Source organism: Equus caballus, chromosome 4, assembly GCF_041296265.1.
Source record: "Equus caballus isolate H_3958 breed thoroughbred chromosome 4, TB-T2T, whole genome shotgun sequence".
Lineage (NCBI taxonomy): Eukaryota > Metazoa > Chordata > Mammalia > Perissodactyla > Equidae > Equus > Equus caballus.
In genome coordinates this window covers 13027461-13044135 of record NC_091687.1, presented here as the reverse complement: position 1 = coordinate 13044135, position 16675 = coordinate 13027461, and the positions used below count along the sequence as shown (strand labels likewise).

General features: G+C 40.7%; 1 long non-coding RNA gene across 1 annotated transcript; it reads left to right on the top strand.

Moving 5' to 3' along the window:
- The first annotated feature begins 8546 nt into the window (after positions 1-8546).
- On the top strand, positions 8547-16138 carry LOC138923709 (uncharacterized). The gene is made up of 3 exons (XR_011437731.1): positions 8547-11106; positions 12916-13343; positions 15930-16138. It is a non-coding gene; the product is annotated as an uncharacterized lncRNA (long non-coding RNA).
- Positions 16139-16675: the final 537 nt, after the last annotated feature.

The following is a 16675-nucleotide window of genomic DNA, read 5'->3' as shown; positions in this document are numbered from 1 at the left end:
TCTGTGCATTGTGGCACATTGAGTTTTGCGCTTGAACCAGCAAGTGTTCTGGCTTGAAATGAACCAGGTGATGGAGAAGAAAGAAGAGTGAGCCCAGGCCATGGGGCTTGCTCGTTGACTTCTGTCATCCACAGGACGGGCCCCTTGGCACTTCATGGACTCTAGTTCATTCTTTTCTACCCCGAATCCAAAATGAGGAGTGGGGGGCCACCAAGGCACGTGGAGGTAAGGAGGGATGAGATTAGAGAGCTGGCTATGGAGATGGCGAAGAGACCTAATAAGGAGGAAAATGGCCCTGACTACAGTGGCGAGCTGGCCGTGTCTGGGAACACGGCAGCTCTGAGAAGGCCGTGGGCGCCTGGCTCACCTGTTGATCTACGCAAACCCAGTGGGCTTCATTGTGGCACAATCTTCTCAGTGTCGTCCGTGGAGGAACTGTTTCTCTTTACTCCAGGCTCGCCTCCTATCCGCGCATGTTTGGAGGGTTTAGATCACAGCAGTTAAACACTGAGCTCACTGCCTGAGCCAAACAGCCCCGATGCTTTAACAATAACGTCAATAACAACGTCACAACATCATAATAGCAAACACCTAGGGAGCACTTGTTACCTGCCGGGCACTGCTGTATGCACTTTCAATGTATTATTATCTCATGTAGTCCTACAACAGCCTAAGAAAGTAGGTAAAAGTCATATTTCCATTTACAGTTGAAGAAATTGAGGTTCAGAGAGGTGAAGAAACTTGCCCAAAGTCACACAGCTTAGACTGAGTGCTGGAATCAGAATTTGAGCCTAAGCTGTCTAGCCCCAGAGTGTGTGCTCCTAGCTAAATGTATGATTTGAGTATATTCAGGTGTTGTCAAACCCACCTGGTAGAATTAAATATGCTCCTGGGCTGCACACTGCACTCTACCTCCATGAATCCAGCTTGCAGCGTTTGTCAGAGGCCAAGAAGAGTGTGAAAGAAAATTTGAGTTAGAAAATGCAGGTTTTAATTCTTTCATCTCCACAGAGCCATGTGAAATTCCAGATGTCGTTTTTAATTGTCTTAGTCTCAAGTTCCTCAAGCAGAGATAATAATGCCTCTCTTGCCTCCATGGTCAGATTGTGGGTAATATCAGATGAAACCACATAGGAAGGGGCTTGGTAGACTGGGAAGGAGTGTGGGGATGGAAGTGGTTGTTGTGGCTCCATGGAAACCTCTTATCATTGACACAATGATCGACCAGCTGAGAGTAACACCGTGGCATCACTGTCACTTACAAAGGGCGGCATATTAATTCTTCTCCGTCACGGGAAAGGGAAAACAGGAAGTGTTCCAGCCCTGCAATGGGAGCCTGGAGTGATGGCTTGGGCCAGAGGACACGTTTACCCTGACCCAGTATGATAACTTAATTATGTTCTCTTTGGGAAAGACCATAAAAGGCTAAGGTAACCGGGCTAGTGACGACACTACAGGGCCCTGGTGACTGTCTGTCACCTTCGGGTTTATTCCACTACATTCCACGCACTGTCTCTCAGGAAGACGTCCAAGGAGCACAGATAACAGTTGGATTGTCTTACTCCAAAGGCAGGCAGGGCCCCAGACAGAAACTTTCTTCTTCCGCAAACTAACGTGAGCGCCTCGGAACTCAAGGCCACAAGTTTAAATTCAGTTGACATCACTGTGACTAAATCTTCCACTAACGACTGTTCAAAAGCTGAAAAGGAAGATATTGGTCAAGTTGGGAAGCTCCCAGGAGACGCATCAGTCTCAAATCACGGCCACGGCAGACACCGTCTAACTGGGTTGATGACTCTTCAGCAGACACATGGAAGACATAAGTCATAGAGTAAATGTGAGTGAAACATGGAAGAAAACGTATGTTCAGAAGAAGAAGTGGCCTGAGAAACATTCATTTAGAGATCCATCATTTAAAAGTTCCAAGAATTGTTGAAAAAAACACATTCTACATTTGTTGGCTAGAATGTTCCATGTTAGATCAATTTTGGCCGCTAGATCTTGGAGATCCATTAACAAAATTATTCAAAGACTTTCTTCTTACTAGTGCTTTGTAGGCTTGACCTATCAATTCTAATACAATTATGTTAAATTCTTTGTTAACTTGTCAATATCTCCTTCTAATTTTGTTAATTTAGGATTTCTCTGTTTTGAGGATCTTTGCTTAGGCACGTACAAATTTATGATTCCTGTAACTTGGTGATAATTGTCCTATTGTTATTGAGTGGTGTATGTATTATATTTATCCTCATTAAGATGTTTTGCCTTAAATTAAACTTGTCTCCTACCAATACTGCTATATCAGTTTGTTTTGGATTATTATTTGCGTAGAATATATTTGTCTATCCTTTTTTTTTTAAAGATTTTTAATTTTTTTTTTCCTTTTTCTCCCCAAAGCCCCCAGGTACCTAGTTGTGTATTCTTAGTTGTGGGTCCCTCTAGTTGTGGTACGTGGGATGCTACCTCAGCGTGGCTCGATGAGCGGTGCCATGTCCGCGCCCAGGATTCAAACCGAGGAAACACTGGGCCGCCTGCAGTGGAGCTTGCGAACTCAACCACTCAGCCACAGGGCCAGCCCCTATTTGTCTATCCTTTTAGTTTTAACTTTTCTGTATATTTTAGCTTTAGGTGCATGTCTTGTGACATTTTGGAGCCTGTTTTATTCTACCTAAGATGCTAATTTCTGCCTTTCAATTAAGTATAATCCATATATACTTATTGTGATTAATGATATATTTGGATTAATTTCAACCATATAGTTTTACATGTTCTATAGAATTTTCATTCTTTGCCCTTTTTTCTCCTTTTCTATGTTCTGTTGAACTAAATTTTTTTTTAGTATGTTTTTCTCATTTTCTTTGTTAGGTTGGAATAAGTGGGTTATATTTTTATTCTTTTAGTGATTACTTTAAATTTCTAACATATGCATTTGTCCAACAAAGTGTAAAGTTATTCAGTATGCTTCCCCTCCTAATTACGACTACAGGGACCTTCACACACTTTGTCTTCCTATTTCCCAGTCCTGTTGTTGCTGTCTAGAGTTTAATTTCCCCCTTTAAAACTTAGTATTTTTTCAATTAAAAGATAATAATCACAATAAATAAATATGAGCAACAAAATGAAACAACAAAAAATTTTAAAGAAAAACAAAAAATTAAAAAAATAAAAATACTTAAGGAAATATGTAATTGCAGTTATTTGTTAACTTTCATTCCATATCTCTATTCCTGCTTTTCTTTTTTTAGAAGCATGGTCCCTGGAAGTTCTTTTGGGGAACTCTGGCAGTTGGCAAACTTCCACAGTCTTTACAAGTTTGAAAATGGCCCTGTTTTTCTCCCACTTTTCAGTAGTAGTTTAGCTGGGTATAAACTCCAAGCTCGATGGTGGTTTTCCCTTTATTCTTGAAAGACGTCTTTGAGAAGGCTGCTACCTAATTTCCATTCCTTCCTAGGTAATTTCTTTTACTCGCCTCAAAGCCTTTAAGATTTTCTCTTTATCTGATCCTATTTCGTTGATCCATTTTCTTTTATTTTATATATTATAATGATATTATATTTCTGAGTGTAAATTCATCTTTCTTCTTGGGATTTGGAATTCGTTTTTAACCTAAGGGCTTTATTAGTACTCATTTCTATAAAATTCTTTTCTAACGCTTTTCTACCTTTTCTTCTATTCTGTTTTATGGAACTCTTTTCAGATATATTTTGAGTATTTAAATTGATCCCCATGTATCTGAACTAGACTTTCTTTCTCTTTTGTCTTTTAAATCTTTGTATCTTTCTATGATGTGTTCTAGTTTTAATCCTGTTAGATGCAGAGGGCAGGGCGCTTGTCCCCTTATAAATATGGCATCGTCGTCCTAAGACTGTAGTGTTTTTCACATAAAAAAAAAGCATATGTCTCTGTTGAACAACTAAAGTCATAAGCTGAAGATTGAAATTTTTATGTAAGCAAATATTGCACGGCCTTATGGGCTCAAGTCATTCTTAATACCATGCAGAAACTATTCCAATCTGACCTAAGGCCTCCAGACACACCTTCTGCACACAATTAATTTCCCTTTGTTAGTGTATAGACACAATGTTCTTTCATGACTCCATGTCTTTGCGTATGCTCTTTCCTTCTCCTGCCATATCTGAATACCCGGGGATTCGAGACCGACTTCAAAAGCAACGATTCTGCAAAATCTTTCCCAGTTTCACCGGGGGGAATTAGTACATTCCTACTTGCTCCCATGAATTCTATAAAAATCACAATATATTGTAATTTTCTGCTTACAAGTCTATTTCTCTAGGGAGCTTTTGAGAGCTATGTGAGGGCAAGTGTTAACTGTTTCTGTATATCCAGCTTCCAAATCCTTGCCTGTCAAAAGTTGTCATAAAATATTTTTTGGATGAGTTTTCAATGACAAAGAGAATTCATTATGGTTTAAACCTAATCTCTCTCTTAATTTTTATTCTGGGCCACCCTCCACTAACAGTTGGAGCTGCTTTTGATTTAGTATTGTTCGTTTTTGTTTTCTTCCAAGAGGTTGCAATCACATCCTATAAAAAGGAATCAGAAAACCCAATTCTGTCCTCTCATTATATGGACGCTGACACTGTTTTGCAAGTGCCTGGGTTCAGCAAGTTCTCAACCATATTCAGCAATGGCACTTCCCCTGCGGCATTTTGAAGCCAACACAGGAAAGACAATCTGTCTGGTTTTGATTGGTTAACACTTAACGAGTCAAAAATGTGTTTTGTAACATGTAGTCCATGTCCAAGAGGTCTTGCGAGATTTCCAGAGCTTTTCCCACACCCTTTTTCTTCTCACCCTCAAAAAAAGAAACAGTGTTTTGCCAAAAACAAATTATCCCAATTCTCAAAAAGGACTGTTCTTGCTTAGGAATCTTCAACCCACAGGAGTTCATTTTGGGCCTAATCTTGGCCATCACTCACGTCCGCAGAGTCTGTGTGTCTAATTTGCCTCCAGCTCAAGTAGCCAAGCTGAGCACCAGCACCTCCTCCCCATCCCTCAAGGCTGCTGGCCTTGAGTCAGCATGGACTGGAGATAGTCGGGGCACTGAGGGGAAAATGGATCCGGGAAATCCCTTGAGATTTACATACTGTAAATGCTCCCCAATGGCAGCTATTGTCAAAACCGCCATTTGCCGCAGGGCAGGGAAAGATTCTTCTCTTTTTTAAGCAAAACAGGACGGTTGGACTTCATTTCAAATTTTATCTTGTCACCAGGTTGAACCGGCCAGGAGGAAAAGACAGAAGCAAAATTCTAGAATAAAGAACTTTCTGTTTGTTAACAACTGGAGCAGTTTCGTGTAAAATCTGAGGTGTTCAATCAGTAAAATGCCTTTAAAGTGGTTTTGTAGAGAGAAAACAAAAATCAATGTGAAATTATGTCAAAGGAAAAAAACCCCAGAGTTGGAAAGGTATACCACTTGTAGAAATCAAAAAAGGGTCTTAGGAAACATCTCAACTGTATTTTAACTGCTATAATCAGGATGCTGGATGCTTCTCTTTCTCGAGGAAGGGAAATTATACAGGGGGAAATAGACAGTGTCTTTCCACCAGGTGAGCATCTTTGACACTGTCAGAGACCAGCCTTTGCTGGAACATTCCAAGAGCTAGAGCCTCCCAGAATCTGACCTCTGTCTTCTCAGAACCATCGTAGCTACTATTGTCAGAGGGCGTTATTTAAAGCACAGACCTGGTCATACCAATCTGCTACCAAAACCTTTAAAAAAGTTCCCAATTAAAATATCTTTCCTTGACCTTTAGAGACCATCATGACCTGCTACATCTCACACAGCATCCCATGTGCAGCCAACCCATACTCCTGCCAATCCAGGCTCAGGGAAATAGCTTAATGTACAAGATTATTAACAAGTCTAGTAAGTATTACTAAAGAAATGAAGGCAGGAATATAAATATGTTTAAAAAACCGGACAGGTATGTTTATATGAAAATATGTTTATATGAAAATAATCATCATTGAAATTAAGCCCTCAATAGACAGTTTAAATAGCAAAGATTATTGAAAATTAGTGAATTGAAAGAGAGAGCAGGGGAAATCACCCAGAAAGTAGCACAAAGAGATGAAGAAATAAGATGTTAAGAGACACTGAAGAGAGAGGATGTGACATTAGTCTAGTAGCAATGCTCAAAGGAAATAGCATAGAGAGTCAGAGAGAGGCGAATTTGAGGAGATTATTATAATTCCCCAGAATTGAAGGAATACATAAATCCTGAGATTAAAGAACCACAGCTTGAAGAACATAAACTCAGACAAATTTTTAAAAAATCAACACATACACACATTGTAATAAAACTATAAATTACCAAAGAAAAACTTCTAACCACAATCATAGAAGGAGACAGATTATCTTGAAAGGAGCAAAAATTAGGCCAAAGGAAGGCTTCCCATTGGCAAAATGAAACAAATTAATGAGAAAATATCTTCAAGATGTGGGGGGAAAATGATTGTCATTTTAAAATCCCACACACTATCTTAGAATTTAATGGTGAGGGTGAAATAAAGACATTTTGGGGCAAAGACTGAGAGAGTTTACTACTCATGGGTCTATTATTGGGTGTGTTTCAATAAAAAGTGAGTTTAATTTAAAGGAAGGAGTGAAACGTAGAGATCAACTGGAATGACATTGCAGAGGTTAGAATTTACTTTGCCTAACTCCGAGACCAGGGCTCCTGATAAAGTGAAAAATCCCATTAGAGAGAGGCATTACATGCCCTTGGGGGAATTTGTTAGAAGTTCTGGCATCAATTTTCTACTATCATTTCAACATTTTCTTCAAGTTGACCAAAAGTAAGAGAATATTTTTTTGGCCCTTAGTACACCAGCTTACTGATTTCTAGCAGCAAAGTGCCTCCAATAAGATTTTCAAATCAAACTAAAACATATTTTGCATCAAGGTAGAACTTGGAGGAACTCTGGTTGTATTCTGGAGATATCTTTGCAGAGTCCACTTATGGCAGAAACGCTGGTTCTTCATTGTTATTTCTGTGCTCTAATTTATAATCTACTTGTAAGTTTGGCAAGGACGGCTTTGGGGACCATTTTCATCATGAACAGAATGTTGAAAGAGAATGACACAGAATAAGCAAGGCTTCAAGGCTTTCAAGTCTCCACATCTTAGCTTTATAAACTTGTGCAAGTTACTTAACTTCTCTGAACTATAATTGTCCTCATCTGTAATATGGAGGTAGTAATCATTTCCGGTCTGGGTTATTAGGAGGGTTAAGGGGACTATTGTTTCTTCCCAGCTGAATGTCCTATCAGAAAATCTAGTATGGCCTCCCAAGAGAATTTTTCCTGAGACAAAGAAGCATAGGGGTGTCAGCTCCACCTCATCTTGACACTTGCATGACTGCACAGCCCATCCTCTGTCATCCCCCCAGCGCCCTGCCCATTCATCCATCTGTTTCAGAAATCTGAGATTTCAGATCATGGGAACTGTGTCCCAGGGCACTTTCCTTGACTGTCTATGACATCAAGATCAGAAGATGTGGTTATTGAGTGTACCAGAAAGAAGTCCCCATCTGGGATGAATGTTGTCAGACAATTTCCGGTCATGGGCATCATTCATCCTAACCTACTGAGTTTCCCACCCCTTGGAATGTGTCATAGAAGTGTGGCTTTCCTTGCCTTTCTGGCTCGTTTCCCCCATAGTGTCAGTGACTCATATAAATAACACACATGTTCCTTTCATGGGAACTAAGTGTTTATTAACAACCTTAAGCTCTAATTTGCCTAACTCAGTAGAGTAAAAATTTTAGTTTTTTGAAGAGGCGATTGATGTCACTAATTTCGTTTAGAAGAAAGAAATCCTCCTGAGGCATCAGCTTGAAATACTATGCCTGGTACAAAGGAAAAACTATTCAGAATCCATCATTTGGGTCCTGTGGATGATATACGAACAGGACTTGCATGTCCATTTGCCTCTCTTCTCCAGTTTAATGGTGAGAAAAGAAAATTTGTTTATATGATGTGAAAGGACATAAAGGAAAAAGGGAAGGAGGGAAGGAAGTGAAGCACCCTAGAATGTGTCGTGCATACAGGTTGGATTAGGTACTGTGGAAGGTTCTGGGCAGGTGTGGTCCTATTATCCTCCCATTTTACAGATGATGAATCAGCCACTCAAAGAGGACTAGTAACTTTCTTAGTGCTGTAAATCCAGCGCTTTTTCTACTACAACATATTGGGATATTATAATTCATTCAGCTTTCGATTCCTGTTGTAGAGGAAGCTTTGTTTGAGTCATAGTTTAGGATACTCAAAAGTACGTAACCCCACCCTTTAGGGTCAGGACTAACAGTGTAGTAGGGGTCAAAGATTGTGAGTGCTGATAGATAAGTGGATGATGTAGACAGTGGTTCCCAACAGCAGGCAGCCTTGCTTTTAGAGGACATTTGGAAATGTGGGTGATTTGGGTTTCCACAATGACTGGCAGGTGCTACTAGGGTGGGTGGGCAGGGGTTAGGGATGCTAAATGTCTCCACTGTGTGGGACAGTTGGGCAAAAGGAAATTTTTTCCCTCCCCAAATGCCGACACCTCGCTTGTTGAGGAAACTCCTGTATAGACAGAAAACGCTCTAGGAATTTGGAAAACAAAAAAATAATTCTGGCTGGCTGGATGAAAAAGCTTCTTCAAGGAGGACCTTGCAACTGTACTTTTAAGGAACGGTTGGATTTTGAGACGTGGGCATGAGCAAAGAGACTTTTCTAAGTAGGCAGTAATTGCATCTTTTTTTCCTGATACAACACATCAGTGACAACAAGCCACTACGTTATGTGAACCTGGGACCTGGGACCTCCCACGGTCTTGCATATCTTCAACATTTACCCCACTTAGCCCACACTCACATGGAGAATAAATGTCCTCTGAGGAAGTGGAGAATAAAACAAGGCATGAGGTTAGGGAGACTCAAGTTGTGAAGAGACTGGTTTTACTGGAGAGCATGGGGGAACCATGGGAGTCCAGGTTGAAAAGGCTAAGGGCAATCAAAGCTTTGAACCCCATATTAAAAATTCAGAATTTTATTTGGCGGCAACAGCATTTTTCTTAAAGACTGCATGAAAGAGATTTGAATGGGTGAGATCATTGACAACTAGTTAAATGGCTATGGTACATACGGGAATTCATATAGGTCTAAACCAGAACAGAGGTTGCGGTAGACAGAAAAATGGCTCCCCAGAGTGTTCTTGTCCTAATTCTCGGAAGCTGAGGATGTGTTACCTTACACGGCAAAGGAGATTTTCCAGATGTGATTAAACTAAAGATTTTGAGATGAGGACATTATCCTGGATTATCTAGGTGGGCTCAATGTAGTCACAAAGTCCTTATAGAGGAAAGAGAAAGGCAGAAGGGTCAGAGTCAGAGATGTAATGATGGAAGAAGAGGGGAGAGAGAGAGAGAGAGAGAGGAGAGATTTGAAGATGCTTTGGATACTTTATTGCTGGGTTTGAAGATGGAGGAAGAGGTTATGAGCCAAAGAATACAGGTAGCCTCTAGATGCTGGAAGACAAGGAAATGGACACCCCTGCCTAGAGCCTCCAGAAGGAACGCAGCCTTTCTAACACGCTCATTTTCAGGCTTCTGACCTCTAAAACACAAAGACAGTACATTTGTTGTTTTAAGCCACTAAGTTTGTGAAAATTTGTTGTAGTAGCTATAGGAAATGAATACAGAGGTAATGAGAGAGGAACTTTTTTCCAGATAAATTCTAGGACTATTTTCAAGGAAAAGATTAAACGAGATTGATGATTGAATGAGGGAGACAAGGATGAAAACTAAAAAAATGACTTCAAGCATTCCAGGCTGGTTGACTGGGAGCGCTACGGCTTGATAAGACAAAGAGGAGAGTTTAGAAGGAAGCTGGTCTGGGTAGAAAGGTGATACATTTGTTTCAGAACACATTGAATTTGAGATGATGGGTAGGCATCTAGAAAGCAACTAGCTGTCAGAGATTCTATTAGAATTTAGGGGAAAAATTAGTGCATAAGTGCATTTGCCCAAGGATGAGAAATCTAGCTGGAAAAGTGAAAAATATCTCTGAAATAAATACAAATTTTTGAGGAGAGAGAGAGAGAAGGGCAGAAGGGAAGGAAAAGACGGGAAAGGAAGGGAAGCCAAAGGAACTCGTAAAGGCTAAGAATGTTGTCTTAGAAAAGGAAGGAGGGACAACAAGGAATTGAGGGGGAGGAGGTAAACCAGGACAAGTGAGTACCCAAAGCGAAGAGGAAAGTTCTACATGAGGTTGGTCAGCCATACTGGAGAGGGGCGAGGAGGATGGGAATGAGGCCGGCGGTCAGGAGGTTCGTGATGGCCGTTTCGTTAGAGGTTTGGGAATGGGTACCACCACATGCACAGCTAAGGACAAAGTCAGACAATAAGGAAAACAATGATGGTGACAATAGTGGATATTCATTGAGCATTTACCTTGCTGCTCTCACCCGTGCTCTCAGATCGTGCCCACTCATTGTACTTCATTGAGAAAACTGAAGCCAGCCAACAGCAATGGGAACACCCCTTGTTTTTCTGTCACCCAAACACAAACCCACCTGCCTCTGGACCCATCTTCTCCTTCTGCCTCGTGTTTGGGTGCAGGCATGACCCTCCTCCAAGGCAGAGTCCACTGCTGCCCTGAGGCTGGACTCCTCTCAGCATCTCAGTGACTCTGCCCATCGGGTTGTCCCCTCTCTCTCTGCTATCGTCAGGGGTCACTCCTAGCATCAAACAAATATCCTTTACTATCTCCCATCTTAGAAAAAATCTCTGACTCCCAGATTCCTGAAGCTACAGCCCCATTACACTGAAATACTTTGGTTAAGTTCTCCCTCAGCTTAAACATTGAACATTAAACAGCCTTCTTTGTGTTCTATTTAATCCGATCTCTCAGTCCAGGCTGCAACCATCCTCAGCATCCCACAGAAAGAGGATCATTTTCTAAATGGGCCATGATGTGACAAAAGTAGGGAAGCGCCCATCGAGGTGAATAACATGGCTCAGTTCCTTCCTTTCTGACTGCACCCAGAGTCCTCAAGGAAAGAGCGCAGTGTTACCTGGGAATCCATCCCCGCAGACACGTGGTAAGAGAGAGTCCTCAGGGGGGCCCTGAGCCCACCATTTCCGCTCTTCCACTGCAGGCAGTGGTCTCATCTCTCCGCACCTGCCGTCAGCATGTTGACTGATGCAGTGATCGCCACGCGCTGATTGATGTGCTGACGACGAGCCATACAAGTTTCTATCCTATGAAGTGGGGTGGAAAGTGCGGGATGATCATAGCAATGTCTAGCAGCTTGAGTCTTGGTGACAGGGCAAGGAGGAGAAGGCCAGTAGCACGGTTCTGGCAAAGTCCAGGCTAGGCCAGGAGAAGGAAAAAGTGAATCAGAGCTTTAGAATTTAGAGCTGGAAGGGATGTTGGGCATTATCTAGGCTTGCATTTCATAAAATGTTTCTCAGAATTCTTGTCTCACAATATGCTCAACAATAGAAAAATAATCTCTAATCAATCATGTTTGGGAAATATAGAAAACTACACCCCCCTGGGGAAATTAGAGCCTAAAGCATCTGGGAAATCCTGTGGTAAAAACACCTGTTCTCTGAGGTTTTCCAAACATAATTTGCCCATTAAACACTACGCATCATCCAGCAGAACTAATGTTCTGGAGAATTCCTTCTGGGAATTGATGACCTAATCTTATCTCTGCATATCGCAAAGAGTAAAATGAGGCTTGTGAACACTACATGACTTATCCGAGGACAGATGGAGAACTAAGGACTCATTCCTGATTTCAGTGTCCTTTATAAAGTGGCCATGATCACTTTATAAATTAAAAAATATATGTTATGATTATTACGCATATAATAGAATTAAAAATTATATATCTAATTATTGTTCACTCACCAGAGCATTAAACCCATACTCTTGAGAACAATACTCAACAAGAAAAGGATTTTTAAAAAACTACCTTTCATTCAAGTAGCAACTGTCATTCCAACATGCATTCTGGATACTAAAGGGTATACTTTATAGGAGTCTATTTTTTTCTCTTAGCCTATAATTATAGCATAGATAGTTCTATATTTCTTTATTTGTGATATAACAGTTAACAATAATTAAGCACATATGATGTTCTAGGCACTGTGGGAAGGGCTTTGTATGCATTTCCTTCATGAATCCTAACAAGAATTCTATAAGTTAGTTAACATTATCACTCCATTTAAAGCTGAAGAAGCTGAGACTCAGAGAAGTAAAGAGCTTGGCCAGAGTTACAGAGCTCATAGGTGAAGGAGCTGAGTTTCTGACGCAGGTCTGGCTGACTCCAAAGCTCATAGTCTTAACTGCTATGTTTTCATTATATTCAGGAAGCTGTGTGGATTTACAAGATTCCGCACTGACATCTCAAAGTGATCCAAGTCATCAACTTCCAGTAGGAAAAGCAAGTGATTCAACAGCTAAAGAATTCAGGCAAAGGCACCAACATGTTGAGCAAGGCTCCAGCCTGCTATTTATTCCATGGCTGATAAATCATGAAGCCTTAAGAAAGAGGTAGGACTTTGTATAGCCAACTTTGAAAAAGACCACAGAGGCCAGAATTGCATCATCAGATTAGGTCTGACCACCTACTTACTCAGTCCATTGAGTAAGACAGTCAGGACGTGAGAGAAAACTTTAAGGATCTACATGCACACATACCGGCACGCTATTCTTTGCTCCTCTTTTCGTGGTGACCTCTTATGGAATGCTGTGGGAAAACATTCAATTCCTGAAGTTCCATTGACTACTGAGACAAATAGAGATATCTCAACTAACTCTTGCTAAGAAACCTTAATTCACAAAGGCACAGACTCTGCCATAATTGTATTTGTGAATTTCATTTTGTTTTCTTTTACAGTCATGCACCACATAATGATGTTGTGGTCAATGATAGACTACATATATGACGGTGGTCCCAAGATTATAACGGAACTGAAAAATTCCTATTGCCTAATGACACGGTAACAGTCTTAACTACGTCACATAGCTGAAGAAGAGGCAAGAGAAAAGAAAACTGCAGGAGAAGAAAAAGAAGAACCCCAAGAAAATTCATATTGAAGGGTTTAGCTGAAGCTCTTACTGACTTCAACAGGCTTCTTAAAAAGTTTGAAAACATGGATCCCAACACCGAAAGATTTTCATCGATAGAGGAATGTTCATGGTGCGTTATCCGCTTACGAGCAAATCTATGACGAAAAAAGAAACAAACCACGCAAACCACCAGGGACATATTTCTGAAAAGAGTGACACCTCCTCAAGAGGAGCCTCGGGCAGGCCCTTCAGGAGGTATTCCAGAAGAAGGCACTGTTGTCATAGGAGATGACAACTCTGTGTGTTATTGCTTCTGAAGACCTTCCAGTGGGACAAGATGTGGAGGTGGAAGACACTGATATTGGTGATCCTGACCCTGTGTAGGCCTAGGCTAGCATGTGTGTTTGTGTCTTAGTTTTTACCTAAAAAGCGGAAAAAGTAAAAAGAACGAAAAATTTTAAAAATAGGAAAAAGCTCATAGAATAAACGTGTAAAGAAAGGAAATATTTTCGTGCAGCTGTACAATTTATATTGTAAGCTGTTATTACAAAAAAGTCAAAAGTTTAAAAAAATCAAAAAGTTTATAAAGTAAAATGTTACGGTAAGCTAAGGTTAATTTATAGTTGAAGAATGAAAAGTTTTTTTTCTAAATGTAGTGTAACCTAAGTGTACAGTGTTTGTAACGTCTACAGTAGTGTCCAGTAATGCCCTTGGGCTTCACACTCACTCATCACTCACTCACTGACTCACCCAGAGCAACGTCGAGTCCTGCAAGCTCCGTTCACATAAGCGCCCTATGCAGGAGCACCACTTCTTATCTTTTACACCATATTTTTACCATAACTTTTCTATGTTTTGATAGATTCCCAAATACTTACCAGTGTGTTACAGTTGCCTACAGTATTCAGTACAGTAGCATGCTGTACAGGTTTGTAGCCCAGGAGCAATAGGCTACACCGTATAGCCTAGGCGTGCAGTAGGCTATACCATCTAGGCTTGTGTGAGTACGTGCTGATGTTCATAAAGTGATGAAATCTCCTAATGATGCATTTGTCAGAATGTACTCTCATCATTGCGGGAATGGCCGTATTTTTTTTCTAAGTGAAATTGCCTCAGAAAATTGGACAGCTGTCTTATTTTCCATATGTATAAATTAGTAGATAAGAAAATAATTCATCTAGTTATAGTAGAGATGTGTGGAAAAGAAAACTAGAGTAATAAAATCTTCCATTTGCAGAGTGTTCTATCGCGCAAAAACCATGGTCGCATCCATTTCCTCTTTCTGATCCTCACAAGAGCCCTTGAAAGCTGGCAGGGCTGCCAATAGGAGTCCCTTTCATATTGATTCCTTTGTCCATCAACTGTGTATTAGGTGCCTATTTTGTGCCAGGCACTGGCAATACACTAGCAAACAAGGTAGATAAGTTCTTTGCCCTTGTGAAGCTCGTGTTCCACGAGGGGTGGCAGGCAATAAAAGAATGGCGAGATAATGAGCAATTAAATAAAGGAAAAAAATGAAAGTCTTAAGAACTATTCAGAGAATTCAAATAGGTGGCTGTGAGATAGAGATCTTGGAAGGTCACGGTCAAGGTCAAGGAAAGCATCTCAGAGCAGGGATGTTTTAGCCTGAAACTTAAATGATAAGAAGCTAGCTCTACAAGGATGGAGCCAAACATTCTTCATAGATTAAAAAATTGAGACTTAAACTGATGCAATGACTGAGAGATTATATAGTTAGTCCATGATAGACTTGCATTTCAACCTTAAGTTTTTGAGTTTCAACCCAGTGCTATTTCTATCCACCATCTACTTCAACAGTGGACGTGGCAGAATATATAAATAACGCTCACCAGTGCTTTTGTACGCTGGGAGAGCCAGGTTAAGTAATATAAGTGGTCATTTTGCTAACTTAATACTTACATGTTGATTTTTAAATTACTTCTAAATTAGTAAGAAAATTCTGGTTTGAACATTTAAAAAATATGTAGTTAATCTCAGCCCTTGCATGGATGATTGCTTATTTTCTGGTCAAAAGGAATTCATACCAAGATAATTCCGAGAGTTTCTTTCTTCTTTCTCTCCCCCTCCCTCCCTCTTGTATTTGAGTATCTCTTGGTTTGGGGTAGTAAAAGGCACACTGCATGACAGCCTTGACTCTCCTGCCTAATTTCTAGGGCTTATCATTTCTAGTTTCTTCTCCACTAGTAATGTGTTAGATGACTCAAAGTATTGGGGCCTCTCTTTTTGCAAATATATTAACAGGATTATAAGGCAAGGCCTCTTGGTGGAATAATGCCATTTTTATGGCTTGAGAAAATACCCTGGAGTTCATGGTCCTAGATGATTAAGGAATCTTTTTTTTTTTTTTTATGAGGAAGATTGACCCTGAACTAACATCCATTGTCAATCCTCCTCTTTTTGCTTGAGGAAGATTGTTGCTGAGCCAACACCCATGCCAATCTTCCTCTATTTTGTGTGTGGGACACTGCCACAGCATGGCTGGATGAGAGGTATATGGGTTTCCGCCAGGGCTCTGGGCTTGCAAACCCCAGGCTGCTGAAGCAGAATGCGCAAACTTCACCACACCACTGGGCGGGCCCCAAGGAATCTTTTAAGAGAAGTGTTGACCAGAATCCTTCCAGAATGTGTTAAAGATATAGCTATATATGTCTCTCCTCTCTTTATCTGATAGCATTCTCCTCTCATCTTCCATTTATGAGTTTCTAGCTAACAATCTTTCATTCCCACCCCAGGGCCCCATCTCCTCATGTCCAGAGTGGGCGTGCAACCCAAGGTAAGCCAATGGAAACCCATCTCTAGAATTTTCCACTCTGGTTGCAGGTTGAAGATCCTTTTCCTCTCTGCTGGCCAACCTGTGAGTATACGACAACAGCACCACTTTCTTTGTGTTCCTCGCATGGCAAAGAGGCCTAACCAGAGAGGGGCAGAGGAGCGGCTGTGTCAAGATTCCTGTTCCACTGTCTCCAGATATCCCCCTGTCCTTCCTTGGTATGTGATAATAAAGCAAATAAAGTACTTTTTGGGCTTGATTGAGTTGGAGTTAGATTTCTACGACTTGAAACTTAATGCTTCCTGACTAATGCCGTTAGTCTATGGCTTATCAAAGACATGACTAGCAAGTCTTACATAGGAAGGCTTTGTAATCCTTAGTCTGTGGGAAGAAATGGAGGGAAAAATACAACAACTGGATCAAATTTGGGAAAATACACACTAACACATCTGGGGAAACAGGATAAAAATGTTTGAGTTTATGGGAAAGAGACTTGTAGGAAAAACAGTCATTCCAAAGTAGTTGCAATGAATGGTAGATGACAATGAATCATAGCGTATGAATCGATGATAGGAAAGGACAAGTCAAACAGCCTTTGAGGTATGGAAGAGATCACAGTGAAAGGTACTATGAGTCACAGGCATTTGTGTTAAACATGGTTTGCAGACAGTCTCCGTGGAGAGCAGTTGTCACAACCAGCTGGCACGTCTCACACGTGAATGTGGCCAGTTTTTCTCTATCTCCCTTTACTGTCATCTCTCTATACCTTTCTCTGCTCCTCTTCCATCCTCTCCTA